The 23,557-nt window shown below is 45.1% G+C and overlaps 1 protein-coding gene across 4 annotated transcripts in view; it reads left to right on the top strand.

The window, feature by feature from the left end:
- Positions 1 to 19,973: 19,973 nt before the first annotated feature.
- Positions 19,974 to 23,557, top strand: part of OSMR (oncostatin M receptor) — a 93,427-nt gene continuing 89,843 nt past the window's right edge. The window contains exon 1 of one of the 4 annotated variants that reach the window (XM_056546118.1): positions 19,974 to 20,338. The gene's annotated coding sequence lies outside the window, so the exon portion shown is untranslated. Of the gene's footprint in view, positions 20,339 to 21,170; positions 21,207 to 23,557 lie in introns of those variants that run through there. The other 3 variants (XM_056546162.1, XM_056546127.1, XM_056546154.1) reach the window with 3 other exon arrangements.

Raw genomic sequence — 23,557 nt, 5'->3', positions numbered from 1 at the left:
CCCAGCGGACTAAATCCTCACCAGGCTAGATGGTCGTTGTTTTTTGTCCGTTTCAACTTTCAAATCCATTTTTGTCCGGCAGACAAAAATGTCAGGGCTGATGCTCTATCACATTCCACTGATGCCTCAGAAGCCGAGACCCTTCCTCAGCACATCATTCCTCCTGAGTGTCTGATCTCTTCTGCTTCTGCTTCTCTGGTGCCAATTCCTCCAGGAAAAACTTATGTTCCTCCACGTCTTCGCCTCCGGATCCTCAAATGGGGCCATTCCTCCCATCTGGCTGGTCACGCTGGAATCAAAAAATCTATACAGTTGATTGCCAGACACTATTGGTGGTCCTCCCTGGAAAAAGATGTGACCGATTTCGTACGAGCCTGTACAGTGTGTGCACGTGACAAGACCCCACACCAGAAGCCTGCAGGTCTTCTCCTTCCTCTGCCCGTGCCTGAACAGCCTTGGTCCCACATAGCCATGGACTTCATCACTGACCTTTATCCCATGGCAACACTGTCATCTGGGTGGTCGTTGATCGTTTTTCCAAAATGGCTCATTTTACCCTGCTTCCTGGCCTTCCTTCTGCGCCACAGTTGGCGAAGCAATTTTTTCTGCAGATTTTTCGTCTTCACGGGCTTCCCATGCATATCGTCTCGGATAGAGGCGTTCAATTTGTGTCAAAATTTTGGAGAGCTCTCTGCAATCAATTAAAGATCAAATTAAATTTCTCTTCCTCCTATCACCCCCAATCCAATGGACAAGTGGAAAGAGTGAACCAGATACTTGGTGACTACTTGCGACATTTTGTCTCCTCCCATCAAGATGATTGGGTCGACCTTCTGTCCTGGGCTGAATTCTCGTGCAATTTCAAAAATTCTGAATCTTCCTCCAAATCTCCATTTTTTGTGGTGTACGGCCCTCACCCGCTGCGCCCCCTCCCCATTCCCACTTCTTCTGGAGTTCCTGCCGTGGATGAATTGACCCGGGACTTCTCCTCTATCTGGAAGGAGACTCAAAAGTCGCTCTTACTGGCCTCTTCTCGCATGATGCGGATAAAAAGAGAAGAACTCCTCCTGTCTTTGTCCCTGGTAACAAAGTGTGGCTCTCTGCCAAATACATACGGTTTCGTGTCCCTAGCTACAAGCTGGGTCCTCGTTACCTCGGGCCATTTAAAATAAAAAACCAAATCAATTCTGTCTCCTACAAGCTCCACCTTTCTTCTTCTCTTCGTATTCCTAACTCTTTCCATGCATCTCTTCTCAAACCTCTTATACTTAACCGTTATTCTCCCAAGGTCACTGTTCCTGCTCCTGTTTCTGGCTCCTCTGATGTCTTCTCTGTCAAAGAGATCCTCGCCTCCAAGATCGTCCGAGGTAAAAGATTTTTTTTAATTGATTGGGAGAATTGTGGTGCAGAAAAGAGGTCCTGGGAACCTGAGGCCAACATTCTGGACATAGAGCTTGTCCGCAGATTCCTGGGCTCCAAAAAGAGGGGGAGACCAAAGGGGGGGGGGTACTGTTACGCGGCGTTCTTTAGCATGCAGCGCCCCGGTCAGACCCGCTGACTGGGAGCGCTGCTCTGCTATCACCGGCGGGGATGCGATCTGCGTAGCAGGACACGCCCACCCGCGGGTCGCATCCCAATCCTCTCACCTGCCCCGTCCTCCTGCTGTCCTGTCCCAGTGCGTACGGCCGGCTCTCTGAAATTTAAAGGGCCAGTGCACCATTAATTGGTGCCTGGCCCAATCAGTAGTAATCACTTCCCGCACTATAAAAACCCACTTCCCCTTCCTGTCCTTGCCGGATCTTGTTGCCTTAGTGCCCTGTGAAAGCGTTTCGAGTGTATCCCTAGCCTGTGTATCCAGACCCTTTGCCGTTGCCCCTGACTACGAACCTTGCCAGCTGCCTTGACCTTTTGCTACGTCTGACCTTGCCTTCGCCTTGTCCTTGTGTACCACGCCTGTCTCAGCTGTCAGTGAGGTCGAGTTGCTATCAGGGGATACGACCTAGGATTTACCGCCGCAGCAAGTCCATCCCGCTTTGCGGCGGGCTCTGGTGAAAACCAGTAACTTCTTAGAACCGGTCCCCTGGTACGGCCCACGTCATCGCCTCACTGACACAGAGCATCCACTTCCAGCATCTGGTTCCTGACAAGTACTTATAATACAAAATATCTCTCTAAATGACTGGGGGATTGCCTGGGTGCCTACAAAAAGAAGTACAGAGTGTGGAGACCAACTGGTGTTGATTCCCAATAGATCCTCTGTAAAAACCCTACAATCATCCCAAAAGGGCTGTATTAAGGGGCAGCTCCAGAAAATATTAATAGTCCTTCCCCTTTGTCAGCATCCCCACCAGCATGTATTTACTGCATCTGGGTATGCCTGTGCAATTTTGTCGGGTGTGAGGTACCATCTCAGAATAGTTTTATAAGCTGATTGTGAGGGTCAGGGCAGGTGGTGGATCCTCTGGGCCTGTGTGGATGATGACGTGAGCCATGCCAGGGAGCGGAGTCTAAGGTGCCACTGGTTTTTACCGGAGCCCGCCGTAAAGCAGGATGGTCTTGCTGTGGCAGGCGGCACCCAGGTCACCCCTGGCACGACTCGTCCCTGGAAAAAGATGTGACCGATTTCGTACGAGCCTGTACAGTGTGTGCACGTGACAAGACCCCACACCAGAAGCCTGCAGGTCTTCTCCTTCCTCTGCCCGTGCCTGAACAGCCTTGGTCCCACATAGCCATGGACTTCATCACTGACCTTTATCCCATGGCAACACTGTCATCTGGGTGGTCGTTGATCGTTTTTCCAAAATGGCTCATTTTACCCTGCTTCCTGGCCTTCCTTCTGCGCCACAGTTGGCGAAGCAATTTTTTCTGCAGATTTTTCGTCTTCACGGGCTTCCCATGCATATCGTCTCGGATAGAGGCGTTCAATTTGTGTCAAAATTTTGGAGAGCTCTCTGCAATCAATTAAAGATCAAATTAAATTTCTCTTCCTCCTATCACCCCCAATCCAATGGACAAGTGGAAAGAGTGAACCAGATACTTGGTGACTACTTGCGACATTTTGTCTCCTCCCATCAAGATGATTGGGTCGACCTTCTGTCCTGGGCTGAATTCTCGTGCAATTTCAAAAATTCTGAATCTTCCTCCAAATCTCCATTTTTTGTGGTGTACGGCCCTCACCCGCTGCGCCCCCTCCCCATTCCCACTTCTTCTGGAGTTCCTGCCGTGGATGAATTGACCCGGGACTTCTCCTCTATCTGGAAGGAGACTCAAAAGTCGCTCTTACTGGCCTCTTCTCGCATGATGCGGATAAAAAGAGAAGAACTCCTCCTGTCTTTGTCCCTGGTAACAAAGTGTGGCTCTCTGCCAAATACATACGGTTTCGTGTCCCTAGCTACAAGCTGGGTCCTCGTTACCTCGGGCCATTTAAAATAAAAAACCAAATCAATTCTGTCTCCTACAAGCTCCACCTTTCTTCTTCTCTTCGTATTCCTAACTCTTTCCATGCATCTCTTCTCAAACCTCTTATACTTAACCGTTATTCTCCCAAGGTCACTGTTCCTGCTCCTGTTTCTGGCTCCTCTGATGTCTTCTCTGTCAAAGAGATCCTCGCCTCCAAGATCGTCCGAGGTAAAAGATTTTTTTTAATTGATTGGGAGAATTGTGGTGCAGAAAAGAGGTCCTGGGAACCTGAGGCCAACATTCTGGACATAGAGCTTGTCCGCAGATTCCTGGGCTCCAAAAAGAGGGGGAGACCAAAGGGGGGGGGGGTACTGTTACGCGGCGTTCTTTAGCATGCAGCGCCCCGGTCAGACCCGCTGACTGGGAGCGCTGCTCTGCTATCACCGGCGGGGATGCGATCTGCGTAGCAGGACACGCCCACCCGCGGGTCGCATCCCAATCCTCTCACCTGCCCCGTCCTCCTGCTGTCCTGTCCCAGTGCGTACGGCCGGCTCTCTGAAATTTAAAGGGCCAGTGCACCATTAATTGGTGCCTGGCCCAATCAGTAGTAATCACTTCCCGCACTATAAAAACCCACTTCCCCTTCCTGTCCTTGCCGGATCTTGTTGCCTTAGTGCCCTGTGAAAGCGTTTCGAGTGTATCCCTAGCCTGTGTATCCAGACCCTTTGCCGTTGCCCCTGACTACGAACCTTGCCAGCTGCCTTGACCTTTTGCTACGTCTGACCTTGCCTTCGCCTTGTCCTTGTGTACCACGCCTGTCTCAGCTGTCAGTGAGGTCGAGTTGCTATCAGGGGATACGACCTAGGATTTACCGCCGCAGCAAGTCCATCCCGCTTTGCGGCGGGCTCTGGTGAAAACCAGTAACTTCTTAGAACCGGTCCCCTGGTACGGCCCACGTCATCGCCTCACTGACACAGAGCATCCACTTCCAGCATCTGGTTCCTGACAAGTACTTATAATACAAAATATCTCTCTAAATGACTGGGGGATTGCCTGGGTGCCTACAAAAAGAAGTACAGAGTGTGGAGACCAACTGGTGTTGATTCCCAATAGATCCTCTGTAAAAACCCTACAATCATCCCAAAAGGGCTGTATTAAGGGGCAGCTCCAGAAAATATTAATAGTCCTTCCCCTTTGTCAGCATCCCCACCAGCATGTATTTACTGCATCTGGGTATGCCTGTGCAATTTTGTCGGGTGTGAGGTACCATCTCAGAATAGTTTTATAAGCTGATTGTGAGGGTCAGGGCAGGTGGTGGATCCTCTGGGCCTGTGTGGATGATGACGTGAGCCATGCCAGGGAGCGGAGTCTAAGGTGCCACTGGTTTTTACCGGAGCCCGCCGTAAAGCAGGATGGTCTTGCTGTGGCAGGCGGCACCCAGGTCACCCCTGGCACGACTCGTCCACACAGGTAGCTGGGATGAAGCGTGGTACAGAGGATAAAGACAAGAAGTGGTCAGGATAGCTGAAAGTCAGGGCAGGCGGCACAGTAGCAGGGTCAGGTCACGGAACAACGATCAGGTACATGGATAACCAGGAACACAGAATGCTTTCACTAAGGCACTAGGGCAACAAAGATCCAGCCTAGGTCAGGGGGAGGTGCAGATACTTATAGACATGGTGCAGGTGATGACACTAATTAGGGCGTACTGGCCCTTTAAATCACAGAGCTCCGGCACACACGCGCCCTGGTGGCGGGGGCACGCTCGTCAGGACTGAGAACACAGAAGACCAGGGAGGTGAGTAACGGGCTGGGACTCGCATGCGAGTGCATCCCGCGATGCAAATCCCAGCCCCACCGGCAGCGGGGACATTAGAGGAGAGTGCTCTCGGCCAGCGATGTTACACTGATTCAATTTGTCTTGAGCACTGGAAGGCTTTTTTTTATACATTTAAAGGCTCTCTGCCATTCCTCTACAGGAATATTAAGGTCCAATTCCCGCTCCTACTGCCTGAGAGGATAAGATTTAGTACAAATATCAGTTTGTGTGTATGCTGAGTAGAGTGGCTTGAGACCTTTCCACCTACATGTTAAATGTGTTGAAGTTGCTATATCAATACTGGCAGCCTTAGGCTTGAGGGATCCCAAAAAATGTCTAACCCTTAAAAACTTATAAAAGTCTGTATTGGTGAGGCCAATAGAGCTGTATAGAGGAAAACGCCATTAGTTCATGTCTCTCATAGATGTGCCCGACTAGGGAAATTCCCGACACCATCCAGATTGCTAAATCTATATTGGAAATAGAGGCTTGTATGAATGAGTCTGCTCGACTCAACACTTTAGACAGATAATCCTACCAAGCGTGCAGGGAGGCTTGGACAATGGGATTAGTTATGGTTGGAATGTCCACATTCCAAGCTGGTGTGTAGAGAACATCTTTAAGAGAGAAGCGGGTGACCGACTATCTGTCAATTGAAATCCAGGGAGGGGGCGAGGGAGGGGACCACCAGTGCTTCAAAGAAGCCACCATTGTAGAAATATAATATCCCTTAATATCAGGGGTGCCTGATATTCCTCCCGCCCAGTTGGATTTAGATGAAAGTGATGTTTTAAAGGGGTACTCCGGTGCTAAGACATCTTATCCCCTATCCAAAGGATAGGAGATAAGATGCCTGATCGCGGTGGTCCCGCCGTTGGGGACCCCCGTTATCATGCACGAAGCACCCCGTTATAATCAGTCCCAGGAACATGTTCGCTCCGGGTCTGATTACTGGCAATCACGGGGCCAGAGCATTGTGATGTCATGGCCCCGCCCCCGTGTGACGTCAGGCTTCGCCCCCTCAATGCAAGCCTATGGGAGGGGGCCCAAAATTCTGTTGTCCTTATGAATTGCTTGTACTAAGGGCTCAATGGAGAGGATGTATATTAGCAGGGAGAGAGGGCAGCCCTGTCTCGACCCATTCGTTATTACAAACTCTCTCGATAATGAGCCGCTAGACATTACCTTTGCAGAGGGGCTGGAATACAGGGATGAGATGGCAGTTAAAATAGGGCCCTTAATTCCCATAAGGGTTAGGACCGAGAAGGCAAATGGCCAACGAAGTCGGTCGAATGCCTTCTCGGCATCCAGGGCCAGGACCAAAGCCGGGGTGCCCTTCGCTTCCACATGAAAAAAAATATTCAAGAGCCTGCGAGTATTATCAGATGTCTGTCTCCCCGCTATAAATCCTGATTGATCTGAGCTGATAAGGGAAGGTAAAATAGAAGCCAGCCTAGTTGCTAAAAGTTTAGCGAATATCTAACGCTGCTCAGCGTTTGGAACAAAATGTTCTGAATGCTTAGAGGTGACGCCGGGAGCTCGTGACGTCATAACCCCGCCCCCTCATGACGTCACATCCTGCCCCCTCAATGCAAGTCTATGGGAAGGGCGTGACGTAGGGTGAATGCTCTCCTGTTGAGTCTTGGTTCCCAGATTGATCCGGAAATAGGCCCCATTCATGGCAAAGATGCATCAGATCCTTAGGGGTAAGTGACAGATCTGTAAATAGATGGAGGTTCTGAAAACGATCTGGCACGGATTGCGGGTTTCTTGCTGCCTGAACAATTTTTTCCTTAACATGGTAGAAATGCATTCTTAAGATTGTATCGCTTGGGAGTGTGGCTGAGATACTCTTAGCTTTTGGTAAATGGTGGACTCTGTCTAGTATCGTGTCCATTGGTGTCAGTTCTGGTACTAAGATAGTAAAATTTTCTTTGTGGAATGGGCCTAGTCCTTCTTGTTTTACTGTCTCTGGTACACCTCTCACACGGAGATTGTTCCTCCTGGAATGATTCTCCAGATTTGCAATTTTAGATTTTAATTGCTCCAATTCTCCTTTTATATTTTCCACAGAGTTTGCCACCTTATTGTGAGCTAATGAGTATTCCTCAAATTTTTTGCTCTACCTGAGCGGTGAGGGATCCCAGTGCCTGCATCTCCAGCTGTATAGATGTTACTGTGGTTTGTAAGATTGTTGTAAATAAGGATTGTAGCTCTGACAACCTTACCTCAGTAGTGACTCAGGGATCTTTATAGGGTGTTGTATATGCTGTTTGTTTGGTGTCAGTTCCCCTTAAGGACCAAGAGCGTACATGTACGCCCTGAGTCCGCTCCTTTTCTATAACGCAGGGTCACACCGTGACCCCGCGTCATAGTGAGTCGGGCCCGGCTTCTAACAACTGCCGGGACCCGTGGCTAATAGCACACGTCACCGATCACAGTGCACATGCTATTAACCCTTTAGACGCGGCGTTCAAAGTTGATCACCGCGCCTAAAGTTGTAAAAATGCACCCCCGGAAGCTCAGTCGGGCATCAGGAGGGTCCCTTAACTGCCTCCTGTGCGTCCGATCGCCGAATGACTGCTCCTATGGGATAACAATGATCAATGTAAGAGATCAGTGTGTGCAGTGTAATAGCCCCTAGAAGGCGCCATAACAATGCATAAAAAAAGTTAATAAAGCTCATTTAACCCCTCCCCTAATAAAAGTCTGAATCAACCTCCTTTTCCCATAAAAAAAACTGTGTGAATATGTGGTATGGCCGCGTGCAGAAATGTCCAAACTATAAATATATATTGTTAGTTAAACCGCACGGTCAATGGTGTACGCACAAAAAAATTCCTAAGTTCAAAATAGCGTATTTTTGGTCACTTTTTACACCATTAAATTTTTTTATAAAAAGCGATCAAAAAGTCAGATCAAAACAAAAATGGTACTAATAAAAACTTCAGATCACGGCGCAAAAAATAAGGCCTCATATCGGCCTGTACATGGAAAAATGAAAAAAGGTATAGGGGTCGGTCAGAAGATGACAATTTTAAACGTATAAATTTTCCTGCATGTAGTTATTATTTTTTTCAGAAGTACGACAAAATCAAGCCTATATAAGTAGAGTATCATTTTAATTGTATGGACCTACAGAAGGTGTAATTTTTACGAAAAAATGTACTGCGTGGAAACAGAAGCCCTCAAAATGGTTACAAAATGGTGTTCCTACTTCAATTTTTTTTGTTTCGCTGAAGATTTTTGGGTAAAATGACTGATGTCATAAAAAAGTAGAATTGGTGGCGCAAAAAATAAGCCATCATATGGATTTTTAGGTGCAAATTGAAAGGTTTATGATTTTTAAAAGGTAAGAGGGATAAAAAGGCGTTAATATCCCGCCATCTTTCCTTCCATCAACACGTGATCCCATCTTGGGCTATCATCTAGGCTTAAGAAAACTGTGATAGATTTATATGTGTGTATATATAAATTTTATATACTGTATATGTAAAATGCCCATTTAGGATGAAGACTCCACATTTCTGTTACTTGTCCACTCCTCCCCTATCTGCTCTCCCCCCATCTGCTCTCTCTTATATCACCCCTCCCATCGTGTGAAGACTTTGAATAAAGAGAGACCTGCAAACAGCACAGGAAGTTGAGAGACACGAGGACAAGGCACATCCACCATGCTATTTGCTCACTCCCTATATGCTAGAACATCCCACTAGTGAGGGTGGGAACTTATGTTAATGACAAAGGTGATATAAACTTGAACGATTTGAAATAAAGCTCACTGGAAAGCACACAGAGAATGCAGAAGCATATGACAATGGCTCTGTCTGATTTACTTCTCTATGCTTTGGTATATACATTCTGTATACGGATTTGGCCGGGAGTAAGATAGCTACTAGAACACAGAGAAAGCCACCACAGATGTCTCCCAATTTCGTGAGGCCTGGACTATAGGCCTCATGTGCAAGTCGCAATACCCAGACCAGACGGAGTGAACAAAGGCAGACGCAGATGGGTTTTGATCAACTCCAGGCGTACATTAGGACATACTTGTACCTAGCCAAAAGTACCCATGTCTCCCCTTTGTTTTGTCATGCTGATCTAGCCGACTTACACGTGACCTAACAGAGAAAGACAGGTAAAATTCTCATCCATAGCCAATTACCCATGTGCCTGTTATCATAATGTAGCTATCTTACTGCCCGAGTGTGTATGAAATGTGAGTGAGTGAGTGAGTAAGCAGGATCCTGTTGGGGAGGAGTTGATTAAGTCAGCCTGGGAGAATTGCATTTTTGGGGTATGAGGTCTCTTGGGGGATTTCCAGGGACTCCCAAAAGTTACAGATTCTCGGGACTCTTTCCTTGGTCGCCTTGGAGGATTGGGTTTTTGGGGTGAGCTGATGATCCGAAGAGAGGGTATCAGTGGAGTTTTGGCGCTGGACGCCGATTAAACGGGCCTGTGCTATGTCCTTTGGGGGAATTGACTTTTGGGGTAGACTGTCATCTAAGACAGTGGCCCTGATTTATCAATCAGTCTGAGACAGAAACTGGAGTGATTTTCCCAAGCAACCAATCACAGCTCATGTTTTATATCTTAGGGAACTCTGGTAAATTGAAAGCTGAGCCGTGATTGGTTTCTTGGGAAAATCACCACAGTTTCTGTCTCAGACAGATTGATAAATTAGGGCCAGTGTGTCTTAAAATAACATATTTTCAGGGGCTCCCCAAAAATAACATATCCTTGGGACCTTGTCCCATAATAACTGATTGAATATGTGTTATGTTTTTTTTTTATGTGTCCATGGATTATTGTTAAATTAGCTAAATCAGACGAAGAGGGGGAAATAACTTCCCTTCTAATACTAGATCTTATGTATTAGTGTTTTAAAGATATCTCCTAAAAGTAAGGGGTTTTTGAGAGGGCTTTAGTTGGCAACAGCTGGGGGCACCCCAGAGCTTGTTGGTTTCTGGTGGGTAGGAGACAGAGTGGGCTATATCTGCAAGGATATAGGGGCTGTGGAATGTGCAGAAGTAACCTGACCTCACTGATAGAATTGCATATGGAGAGGAAGTGGGGGAAGGGAATTGCACGGAGTTGTATAGAAAGAAATTAAGTTTTGATGGAAAGCATGTGGTGAGTTCAAAATGGAATTGATAAATTATAGATATTAAATCAGTTGCAAGTTTGAAATATATTGATGGTTGATAGGATAAGAAGGTTTATATATATATAGCAGTGTAATATACAGTTATATATAACAGCGTGATTCTTGAGAACAATTGTGATTTGACTTAGTTATATTGTAACCATCTGAATGGATATAGATAGGCATAAGGTGGGGCTGAAAGTATGATGCAAATATTTAGGTATTGAAGTTAACACCGATGTACAGACATACATTTGTTTATAAACTGGTGATAGGATAGTGAGAATTATCATATCTTCAATTAAGAGAGCCTTTGTATTAAGAAGGGGGGGGGGGGAGGGTGAAAATTGAACTGTCTGTATAATACTATTATTATGGAGCTAATAATCCCTTATGGATTGACACCCTAACACTAATGCCTAAAATTACAACCCAGATTTTACCTTTCTTCATCCCATGTTTTTTCTCTTTCTCTCTCTCTCTTCCTGGAGATAGCCATGAGGCTGCTAGTCTCTGCCACATGCTTACTCCTATGGGGGGCAGCCATGTTACCACCCCCAGAAGTAAAGGTCCTCCCCCAGCAGCCATTTTAGCTCATCCAATTAGTTCCCACCTCCACTCCCCGGCAGCCATTTTAACACACCTAGTCAAGTGAGCATATATGATAAATTAGGAATACACGGAGTATGACCAGTGAATGGATCTAGGTGAAACTGTGTATGTACATATTTATGTCATAATGAACCTACTTGATGATATTTTATTAATCTCTTAATAAGTTTGTTTTCGCAGGAGCGCAAGATGGTTAAAAAAAGGAAATTTATAAGGAAATGCAATTAACTGTCTGATTATATTATAGGAGTAATGAGAGAAGTGTGGCCAAGGAGAATAAAATAAAACGTAAAATAAATTAAAAAGTGATCACTGTCTAATTAATGAATATTACTTTAAGCATTTAAAATCAGCTAATGGTTTATTGATTATAAATAAGGCGCATTGAAGATGATTTTTCCCAATTTTTTAAAGAGCTCTGTATATTTTTATTCTTTTACATTTTGTTTTTGGTGAGAATGTGGGCCCGGTGTGTGTTGTATGTTGAGTATTTGTAAATGTTGGTATTGTTACATGTTACATGTGTATGGTATTTCTCCAAGTAAGCACTGATTGCTCAAAAATTTTTGAGGAATGACCAAACTGAAAGGAAGACAAAAAGCCAGACTCAAAGGGGTGGTGACCAGTGACATAGAGGAGTGGGAGGAGAAAGGCGGGGCTTATAGGAAGATTGACAGAACAGCCTTGGTCTAATGAAACACAGTCACATTAAATTGAAGGAACTACAAATATACTGTTTAAACTTGAATGTGTTATAGTACCTGCATACACAATGTGATATACCCATACATTCTACATTGTATTTATTTGAATAACATCAATTTTAATTGGATAACTTTATAATGATATTTAGTGTAATACGAAGATGCTGATTGTCTTAAACTTATTAAAAGAAAAATTTTTCAAGAGCCACGATGGGATATCAGAGAATCCATGGTTGATGCTGAGTTATAAATGTAAGTTTGTTCCAAGTAATGTAAAGATGTCATACATAAGACAGGATATATGGTGACCACACACAGAATGAAGTTCCACGGCAATAAACCACTCGATCTGAGCTGGTGGTTCAGAGAAATAGAGTTGAAGGTACTCACTGAGATGTGTAAGATATCTGAAGGTATTACATCATGAGTACGGGTACACTTTAATTACCGCCCACAAGTATGGGCCTATTGAAGTAAAAGTGTTCTTGAATCCTTGAGCGAACCAATCTGTAGTTTGTAATTTAAGTGTTCAATGTCCGAGAGCGGACAGAGAAAGTGGCCATCATAAAGATCAGAGACAAATGAAGGAAACAGCCCCAGAAGCCAAGGGGACTGAATGGTGAAGGAGGCTGCCAAGGCTGCAGCGCTCCTGTTCCCCCACAAGGATGGTACAAAGTGTACAGGTGGATGGGCAATATGGAATTTTCTGGTTAGGTCTCTTGCAGGAACCAGCTATGCATGCTGAGAGAGACCAATGGAAGAAGAAAGAGGTGGTACAGGGCAAAGATGGCATCCGGAAAGAGTTGGTAAGAAAATGTATGTGCCAGCAGTCTTGTACCCCATGGTAACATATATGACCCCATACACTAAGCAACGGGGAGCTATGTGCATAGTAATGTAAGTACATTGGGTCGCCTCAGGATTCAACAATGCAGACGTCATCATTTACATCTGACACATGACCTAGTTAAAAACAATAAAGGTACCTGACCAACACACTCCATAAACACCTGTTTTAGAGAATATGAGTAGACTTCATCTAACTGCCTGGGGTAGGTCAATATCAGTATCTCCCTGTCTAATTGTACTGATCCCTAACCATAGATACAGTAAAGTATACAATTAAGAACCTTTTGTAAAATTGTTACTAGTTCAGATCCTGTAATTGTCACCCATTTCTTCAAAACCTATGCAGGAAATAAGTGAGGAAAGAGAAGATTGCATATGATGATCCCGTATAGATGTATCTCTGATAACTGTTAAATCTATGTGTGTGCATAAACATGGTTGTTCCAAAGGGAAAGATAATCACAACGGATTGTTAGGAGGGGACGTTGTATGAGGAGAACCAGTTTGTGAACATGTTCAAATAGCGAGGTGCAACAAGTATTTCAGTGAGTAACAATGTTATAAAGGAAAGGAATACTTGGTGTAAGATTATAGAAAGGATAGACCTAGCTAGCGGGATGAGTAAATGGTAACTATCGTAAAGTATGGGATACTTGGAGATATGAAGTTTAGAGTTAAATTAGAATGCAATTAAAATGGGGAATACACATTAGTCAAGACACGTCTGCCTATACACCCTTCCATTACTGAACCTACAAAGAAATCTAAAGCAGACTTTAGAGGTAAACGTGCAGCCCATGCTGGGAGTTTGATCCCTTTGTGTATATTGATGTTAAAGGAGTCCCAAGGGGGGCCCCAGATGAGTTTTATAGTTAAAGGTCAAGTAAAAAGCTGGAGTTGAGTCAATAATATCCCAGATTTCCATGAGCAAAATTAATTATATCTATTATAACCAACTAAGATTAATACATTTCTTTGTAAATGCTCTTTAAGGTCAGGCCGAACAACTAAGAGCCATATCCGCTAAAATATTCCAAAATGGTATGGCATTAGACATGATGTATGAGGTAAGAGGAAAAAGGGGGGTATGTAAAATATTCGGGGAGACTTGTTGCACATATATCTCAAACAATATAGGACCGGTAAAATAACCATACTCATAATTCTAATAATCTTGTTGTTGTGTGTTGTGTTTTGCCTTGCCTAAAGAAGAAGTGTGGGACGACCATCGAGAATGCCACACCAGTGATGACAAATGAGGACTTTGAGATTACAGATTAAGCCTATACCCCATTACAGAGCTTCAATGCCATCTATAACACCAGTGACCCATAGGGACAGCATCTGACTCCATATGTGTAAAGTCTGAGTCTGAGGGGGTCCATGGATAAGCCATGGGTCGTCTAAAGTACAGTGAAACGTTCGAGAAAACACATTGGGGCAGATGAGTAAGGATGATGGAAATTAGGGAAAGGAAAAATTGGTCATTTTAGGGGGGACAGTGATATATTTATATGTGTGTATATATAAATTTTATATACTGTATATGTAAAATGCCCATTTAGGATGAAGACACCACATTTCTGTTACTTGTCCACTCCTCCCCTATCTGCTCTCCCCCGTCTGCTCGCTCTCATATCACCCCTCCCATCATGTGAAGACTTGGAACAAAGAGAGACCTGCAAACAGCACAGGAAGTTGAGAGACACGAGGACAAGGCACATCCCCCATGCTATTTGCTCACTCCCTATATGCTAGAACATCCTACTAGTGAGGGTGGGAACTTATGTTAATGACAAAGGTGATATAAACTTGAACGATTTGAAATAAAGCTCACTGGAAAGCACACAGAGAACACAGAAGCATATGACAATGGCTCTGTCTGATTTACTTCTCTATGCTTCGGTATATACTTTCTGTATACGGATTTGGCCGGGAGTAAGATAGCTACTATAACACGGAGAAAGCCACCACAGAACAATAGACAGTATGAGCAAACAACGCAACATAGACTTTATCAAACATATACCTGCCTATTTTAGGCCCTTAAACCCCCTTAAGGACTGAGCCCTTTTTTACCTTAAGGACTGAGCCCTTTATTGCAATTCTGACCCCTGTCACTTTAAGCATAAATAACTCTAAGTTGCTTTTACCGATTATTCTGATTCTGAGATAGTTTTTTCGTGACATATTCTACTTTATTTTAATGGTAAATTGTCGACGCTACTTGCATCCTTTCTTGGTGAAAAATCCCCAAATTTCATGAAAATTTTGAAAATGTTGCATTTTTCTAACTTTGAACCTCTCTGCTTATAAGGAAAATTGATATTCCAAATAAATTATATATTGATTCACAAATACAATATGTCTACTTTATGTTGGCATCAAAAAATGGACAAATTTTTACTTTTTGAAAAAATTAGAGGGCTTCAAAGTATAGCAGCAATTTTCTAAATTTTCATGAAAATTGCAAAATCTGAAGGGACAGATGTTACAGAACTACAACTCCCAGCAGGCCTGGGCAGTCAAGGCATGCTGAGAGTTGTGGTTTTGCAACATCGGGAGGGCTACTGTTTGGGCACCACTGTAATAGTGGTCTCCAAACTGTGACCCTCAAGACTAAAACTCCCAGCATGCCCAGACAGCCAAAGGCTGGGAGTTGGCTGAGATTTTTAAGTACATTTTTCTCCTTTAAAAGGTCAATGTCATTTCAAACAAGTTCCCTCCACTTGATAACCTATGTTGTCTGCAACATATTTTTACATTCCTTCATTTATCAAAAATACCTCCTTACCCCAGAAAAAAAAGACAACGTTTTGGCCACTAGGTGTCTCACTTCCATGCACTCCATGCTATCTGTTGTTAGGGGAATATTTTATCTCTAGAAACAGAGAAGCCAAGAAAAAACACAGGAAGTGGGGGTGGGACTTAGCTAGTGCTATGCAGGAGAGGGGGAGAGCCTGGGCTGTGTTACATGCATTCTGAGCCTGTATGCCTCCTCTAGAGGGTCATGCTGTCAATAAAAGTTAAATCTAGGCATCCCCTTATCTCTTACAAACCAAAAAGTTCCAGGCAGCAGTCCATGGTGCAATTCCAATAAAATGCAGTTACTTTGGTATAACATGGAATGTTACAACTTTTAGCCAGAAGAATGGATATTTGGTCCCTGTTCCTGTGCTTTTATAGCAGCTTTACTGAATTTAGCAATAGTTAGGTGTTTCTTAGCATGGGTATGTGTAATGATTAATGCAGATGTGTTCTCAGGCCAAAGTTACTGAAACTACTATACCGGATCTTCACACATTGGTTTACTGTGGTGCAATGGGCAAAATTTAGATTTACTCATCTGTGGTGGCTTCTGTGACATGACACTTGAAAAGGCATATTGAGGAAAGTCTTCCTGATGTGGCAGCACTGACCCGACCATAGACCGACAAATAAATCAGTGTAATTCAGAGAGTCCCCTGTTCAGCTTTTTTCACTCTTGCAAACATGACGTTCTCTCTATCAGAGACAGGAATTCTGAAGAACAATATCCTCACTGCGTGAACAGGAACTCAAACAGGAAGAGTGACATGATTGTGGAACTAGGTATAAGACATGTGGCCCAGGTGTAGATATGCCTAGCAATAATAGGGGCAAGGAAAAGTATAATTTTGTTGACCTACTGGGACTCTCAGCAAGTCCAAGGAAAAAGAAGGACGGGTATCCGGCTCCCAGGCAGTTAAAATTCCAAACTTTAATGCAAAATGTTATAAAAACATACAGGTGGAAAAATTGTGAGAAAAAACAAAGGATAAAAGCACAAACAAAATGCCAACGCGTTTCGACCTGTCAACAAGTCTTAATCATGGCTCATAACGCTAACACACTAACCGGTATATATACACCTAAAGAAGTAAATCACATGACATCCGATCCAAACAAAATCCCGCCTCCACAGGGCGTCATAACCCAAGGTGGATGTACACCTGATGCACAAATTAGTGTGGACTGCAATTGGATAACTCCTTAGAAGAGGTATTAAACTTGCCCATCGGTATGCGCCTGCCATTCCATATGAATATATAACATACAAATGAATATATGAAACGGCCTACATAGCCTGCATATATTTAATATCAGTCCACATTAATGGCATGTGTATAAAGCTACATGAGAGCACAGCCAGATGATCCACTTTTAGCAAAAAAACGCGCACAGTGTGAATATCAACTAGAAAATAATTTTACACATACACTGGACCGTAACAAATCCATCATAATCCGGCAATCGGATAAAGGCGGTTTGGTGGCAATTTTAGACAAAGCTCTATATAAAAAAAATGATTTTGAATATGCTTGATGATAACAAAACTTATTGGAAATTCAGAGCCAATCCGACTAACGAAATCAGAAAAAATCTGCAAAAATTATCCTGTGTGGGGTAGTATAGAGGATCTGTCCTGTATGGTGTAGTATAGAGGATCTGTCCTGTGTGGTGTAGTATAGAGGATCTGTCCTGTGTGGTGTAGTATAGAGGATCTCTCCTGTGTGGTGTAGTATAGAGGATCTGTCCTGTGTGGGGTAGTATAGAGGATCTGTCCTGTATGGTGTAGTATAGAGGATCTGTCCTGTGTGGTGTAGTATAGAGGATCTGTCCTGTGTGGTGTAGTATAGAGGATCTGTCCTGTGTGGTGTAGTATAGAGGATCTCTCCTGTGTGGTGTAGTATAGAGGATCTGTCCTGTGTGGTGTAGTATAGAGGATCTCTCCTGTGTGGTGTAGTATAGAGGATGTGTCCTGTGTGGTGTAGTATAGAGGATCTCTCCTGTGTGGTGTAGTATAGAGGATCTCTCCTGTGTGGTGTAGTATAGAGGATCTCTCCTGTGTGGTGTAGTATAGAGGATCTCTCCTGTGTGGTGTAGTATAGAGGATCTCTCCTGTGTGGTGTAGTATAGAGGATGTGTCCTGTGTGGTGTAGTATAGAGGATCTCTCCTGTGTGGTGTAGTATAGAGGATCTGTCCTGTGTGGTGTAGTATAGAGGATCTGTCCTGTGTGGTGTAGTATAGAGGATCTGTCCTGTGTGGTGTAGTATAGAGGATCTCTCCTGTGGGGTGCAGTATAGAGTATCTCTCCTGTGGGGTGTAGTATAGAGGATCTGTCCTGTGTGGTGTAGTATAGAGAATCTCTCCTGTGTGGTGTAGTATAGAGGATCTCTCCTGTGTGGTGAAGTATAGAGGATCTCTCCTGTGTGGTGTAGTATAGAGGATCTCTCCTGTGTGGTGTAGTATAGAGGATCTCTCCTGTGTGGTGTAGTATAGAGGATCTCTCCTGTGTGGTGTAGTATAGAGGATCTCTCCTGTGTGGTGTAGTATAGAGGATCTCTCCTGTGTGGTGTAGTATAGAGGATCTGTCCTGTGTGGTGTAGTATAGAGGATCTCTCCTGTGTGGTGTAGTATAGAGGATCTCTCCTGTGTGGTGTAGTATAGAGGATCTCTCCTGTGTGGTGTAGTATAGAGGATGTGTCCTGTGTGGTGTAGTATAGAGGATGTGTCCTGTGTGGTGTAGTATAGAGGATGTGTCCTGTGTGGTGTAGTATAGAGGATGTGTCCTGTGTGGTGTAGTATAGAGGATGTGTCCTGTGTGGTGTAGTATAGAGGATCTCTCCTGTGTGGTGTAGTATAGAGGATCTCTCCTGTGTGGTGTAGTATAGAGGATCTGTCCTGTGTGGTGTAGTATAGGGGATCTCTCCTGTGTGGTGTAGTATAGAGGATCTGTCCTGTGTGGTGTAGTATAGAGGATCTCTCCTGTGTGGTGTAGTATAGAGGATCTGTCCTGTGGGGTGTAGTATAGAGGATCTCTCCTGTGTGGTGTAGTATAGAGGATCTCTCCTGTGTGGTGTAGTATAGAGGATCTGTCCTGTGTGGTGTAGTATAGAGGATCTCTCCTGTGTGGTGTAGTATAGAGGATCTGTCCTGTGTAGTGTAGTATAGAGGATCTCTCCTGTGTGGTGTAGTATAGAGGATCTCTCCTGTGTGGTGTAGTATAGAGGATCTCTCCTGTGTGGTGTAGTATAGAGGATCTCTCCTGTGTGGTGTAGTATAGAGGATCTCTCCTGTGTGGTGTAGTATAGAGGATGTGTCCTGTGTGGTGTAGTATAGAGGATCTCTCCTGTGTGGTGTAGTATAGAGGATGTGTCCTGTGTGGTGTAGTATAGAGGATCTCTCCTGTGTGGTGTAGTATAGAGGATGTGTCCTGTGTGGTGTAGTATAGAGGATCTGTCCTGTGTGGTGTAGTATAGAGGATCTGTCCTGTGTGGTGTATTATAGAGCATTTTTCTTATGTATATGTGGTGACACGGGGGTGCAGGTTATACTTGTCAGGTCATGACGCCAGGGCACCGTTAGCCTATACACGGTCTGAGGTGGAGACAGCTTCTCCTGAGCCAGGCACGGGGACAATAAACACACTGATGCCAGGTTACAGATAACTGTATTTTACTGACGCAGGTGTAGATGGTACAACTCACAGTAGGGAGCAGAGTAGAAATTATGCAATGTAACCCTTGGGAGCCCTGTTATCTTGATGGGACTTAAAGGGTTACTCCACTGCTCAGCGTTTTGAACAAACTGTTCCGAATGCTGGAGCCGGCGCCGGGAGCTCGTGACGTCATAGCAGCGGCTGTCACGTGGCTATGATGCCACGAGCTTTCGGCTCCAGCAATCGGAACAGTTTCTTCCAAACTCTGAGCAGCGGAGTACCCCTTTAAGGTGTTTCACCCACTTGAATTAGATAGACTGGAGACTTCAGACTTGGAGATTAAGAAATATCCCACACTGACTAGGGTTCTCCTGTACAGGGGACACTTGCAGAATGGAGGGGCTGATTTGATGAGAGATTTTCTTTAGGCTTCCCTTGGAATCACCTCACACGTCTTCCACCTCCTTTCCACACTGTAGCTCACATTGAGCTCTGCTCAGCGCTAGGCTGCACTAGGGCAACTCTCTCTCTCTCTCTCCCCCCCCCCCCCCCCACCAACACACACACTATATACAGGGCAATTTGGGGATTCCCATTGGATAACAGGGTCACCTGATTACTCTTCATCTCTCTTCTGAAAGGGGTACTCTGCTGCTCAGCATTTGGAACAAACTGTTCCGAACTCTGGAGCCGGCGCCAGGAGCTCATGATGTCATAGCCCCGCCCCCTCATGATGTCCCACCCCACCCCCTCAATACAAGTCTATGGGAGGGGGCGTGACAGCGTCACGCCCCCTCCCATAGACTTGCATTGAGGGGGCGGGGTGTGACATCATGAAGGGCAGGGCTATGACATCACGAGCTCCTGGCGCCAGGCTCCAGCGTTCGGAACAGTTTGTTCCAAGCGCTGAGCAGCGGAGTACCCCTTTAAGAGTACAGTACACAGATAACATAATACAGTCAATACAGCAAAGTGCATAAACACAGTAAACAGCAGAACAGTGGGCCCATCACAGGAGCAGCAGGGATGCCCGAGGAGATCCGCAGCCCACAGGACAGCCTTTGGTGCTGGGACACCACATGTACATAGTAGAATTATACTCCAGTCCCTGGTCCCGGCCGTCTTATGATTCACGCCCCTTCCTGTCTTTCCGCCCCCTCTTTAGTAGTTGCTGGAATTTCTGGATAGATGATCATGAAGGAAAAGGAACGGAAACAAATCCCTAAGAGAAAGTTTCCTGCCCGGACTGTTCTCTTCTCTCTGTCGCCCGTTCGCAGCTACTTTCATGTGACATTTAATTAAGGAGGAATTTTTGGAACCTGCTCAGGAATTCTTGTCTGGAGAAACAGTGAGTAGATCTGTTCTCATCCGTGGAGAATGTGTTGACAGCGGGGTTACAGCCGTCTATATTTGTGTGTATCTATGTATATATATATATATATATATATATATATATATATATATATATATATAATGCCCCTCATTTACTTAGAAAATCGGGTTGTAAGTCTATCTTGCTTTCTTACCCGACTGCTTTTTTCCCCTGGTATTTATTATTATGTCGCATCCTGTTTGTCGCACGTGGGTTTTGTTGGTTTTGGTTTCCAACTCCTCTGAGTTATCGGGAAAAAATCCACAACAATTCAACAAATTCGGGTAGGAAACCTTTATAAATACGAGGGAAAGCTCAGAAATGTCGGGTAACGCCCCTTTTTTCGATTTTGGGAGAATCCACATCGGGTCCGTCGGGAAAAAATGTCGCATCGTGTCGCAGACTGGCGCACGATGTCTGCGATATGTCGCAGACAAAGATGCGCCAAAAAAAGGGTTTAGAATAGTAAATGAGGGCCAATGTCGTATTTGTGAGGTACAAAGATAAAGCTATAAGAGTCTGAGGAAACAATGGAAACCCCGAAAAATAAGTACTGAATTATAGAATATTATGGGGTCAGATTTATCAAAACCTGTCCAGAGAATGAATTGCCCAGTTGCCCATAGCAACCAATCAGCTGGTTTCTTTCATTTTTAACAAGGCCTTTACAAAATGAAAGAAGCGATCTGATTGGTTGCTATGGGCAACTGGGAAACTTTTCCTTTGCACAGGTTTTGATAAATCTCCCCCTATGTATTTATATGGGACTGCAGGTGAACTTAATCCAAGAAGTGATTCCCAGTTGTTTGGGAACTACTGCTCCCAGCATACCCTGGCATTTATGGTATGCTTTGGAGCGCATACTTAAAAAAAAAAAAAAAACTGCGCTCGTCGTGCCTTCCTGCGACCGTGAATGATTCGGTAGTGGACGTCCATGTAATACAAGGATGAACTGGATGTCAGGGAAAGAGATGCCTCATGGAGGAAGGTCGTATATCCGGGGGCCCCCTTTATTATGTCATAGAGCTTATGTGACTATAGGGTGGATAGATGATAATGGTCGGTGTCCACCAAGGCCAGGAGCTGCACTGGAGATATGTTTTTATGGAATTGCACCTAAAGTATTGAAAGAGTTAAACATCTCTCTCAGGATTAAGCTGCAAAGGCGATTATGTTTATATAAATGTGACTATGGCCCGTGGCTCCTGGAGTGACCTGCTCTGACTAATATATATAGCGGACTGTAATGACTGCTCTGTTTATATACAATGCATTTAGAAAGTCTTCAGGCCACTTTACATTATGTTATCTTGCGGACAGTGAAATATATGTATATTCCACTTAACCACATTCATAGAGTTGTCCCTAAGCCGCTCCTGTGTTGTCTCGGCTGTGTGATTAGGGGCATTGTCTTATTGGAAGGTGAAGCTTCAGCCCAGTCTGAGGTCTAGAGCTCTCTGCATCAAGTTTACATTAAGAATATCTCTTTACTCTGCTTCATTCAGCTTACCCTCAACCCTGACCTATCTCCTTGTCCCAGTCGCTGAAATACACCCCCACAGCATAACGCTGCCCCCATCATGCTTTACTGTAGGGATGGTATTGGGCAGGTGATGGGCAGTGCCTGGTTTCCTCCAGACATGATGTTGCCCCCACCATGATCACTGTAGGGATGGTATTGGACAGGTGATGGGCAGTACCTGGATCTTCCAGACATGATGCTGCCCCACCATGATCACTGTAGGGATGGTATTAGGCAGGTTATGGGCAGTGCCTGGTTTCCCCATGACATGATGCTGCCCCCACCATGATCACTGTAGGGATGGTATTGGACAGGTGATGGGCAGTACCTGGATCTTCCAGACATGATGCTGCCCCACCATGATCACTGTAGGGAGGGTATTAGGCAGGTTATGGGCAGTGCCTGGTTTCCCCCAGACATGATGCTGCCCCCACCATGATCACTGTAGGGATGGTATTGGGCAGGTGATGAGCAGTGCCTGGTTTCCTCCAGACATGATGCTGCCCCCACCATGATCACTGTAGGGATGGTATTGGGCAGGTGATGGGCAGTGCCTGGTTTCCTCCAGACATGATGCTGCCCCCACCATGCTTCACTGTAGGGATGGTATTGGGCAGGTGATGGGCAGTACCTGGATTTTCCAGACATGATGCTGCCCCCACCATGATCACTGTAGGGATGGTATTGGGCAGGTGATGGGCAGTGCCTGGTTTCCTCCAGACATGATGCTGCCCCCACCATGATCAATGTAGGGATGGTATTGAGCAGGTGATGGGCAGTACCTGGTTTCTGCCATACATGATGCTGCCCCCACCATACTTCACTGTAGGGATGGTATTGGACAGGTGATGGGCAGTGCCTGGTTTCCTCCAGATATGATGCTGCCCCCACCATGATCACTGTAGGGATGGTATTGGGCAGGTGATGGGCAGTGCCTGGTTTCCTCCAGATATTATGCTGCCCCCACCATGATCACTGTAGTGATGGTATTGGGCAGGTTATGGGCAGTTCCTGGTTTCCTCCAGACATGATGCTGCCCCCACCATGCTTCACTGTAGGGATGGTATTGGGCAGGTGATGGGCAGGTGATGGGCAGTACCTGGTTTCCCCCAGACATGATGCTGCCCCCACTATGCTTCACTAAAGGGATGGTATTGGGCAGGGGATGAGCAGAACTTGGTTTTGTGGTGGACCAGTACAGAAGTGGCCCTTCTGTACACTAGTGGTCCTATCAGGTGGACTAAGCCCCAGTCCCCTGGCCTCCACACTCCTCAGGACTCTCATAATTTCTTCTGTGACATGAAGATATGGTGCACCCCCCCCCCCTCCCCCCCGTGCTTGTGTCTTGCGGATTCCCCTATGTGCCTATGTTATATGGTATATTGTATATATAAAGTTATATACCTTTAAGTGTTGTTGTCATATGATTGTAACTAAGGAATGTACCAGTGGCCATGTGACCTACAGGGTGACCTATGGGACACCTCCTGAGTCTCCCCCATATAAGCCCTGGGTAGAGCTATCTCAGTCTCTTGTTCCTGCTTAGCTGAGTGCAGTGGTCAAGTCTGGAGAGAATGTCTGGTGTTCTAAAGAGGCCTAAAGTCTACCCCCCAGGTCTAAGTCAAAACCTGGTAAGCTACAAACGGAGTGAAGTCAGTGATAGTCAGTCTCAG

The sequence above is a fragment of the Hyla sarda genome, chromosome 1 (genome assembly GCF_029499605.1).
Source record: "Hyla sarda isolate aHylSar1 chromosome 1, aHylSar1.hap1, whole genome shotgun sequence".
In the NCBI taxonomy this organism is placed as follows: Eukaryota; Metazoa; Chordata; class Amphibia; order Anura; family Hylidae; genus Hyla; species Hyla sarda.
This window is presented reverse-complemented; position numbering and strand designations above follow the sequence as displayed.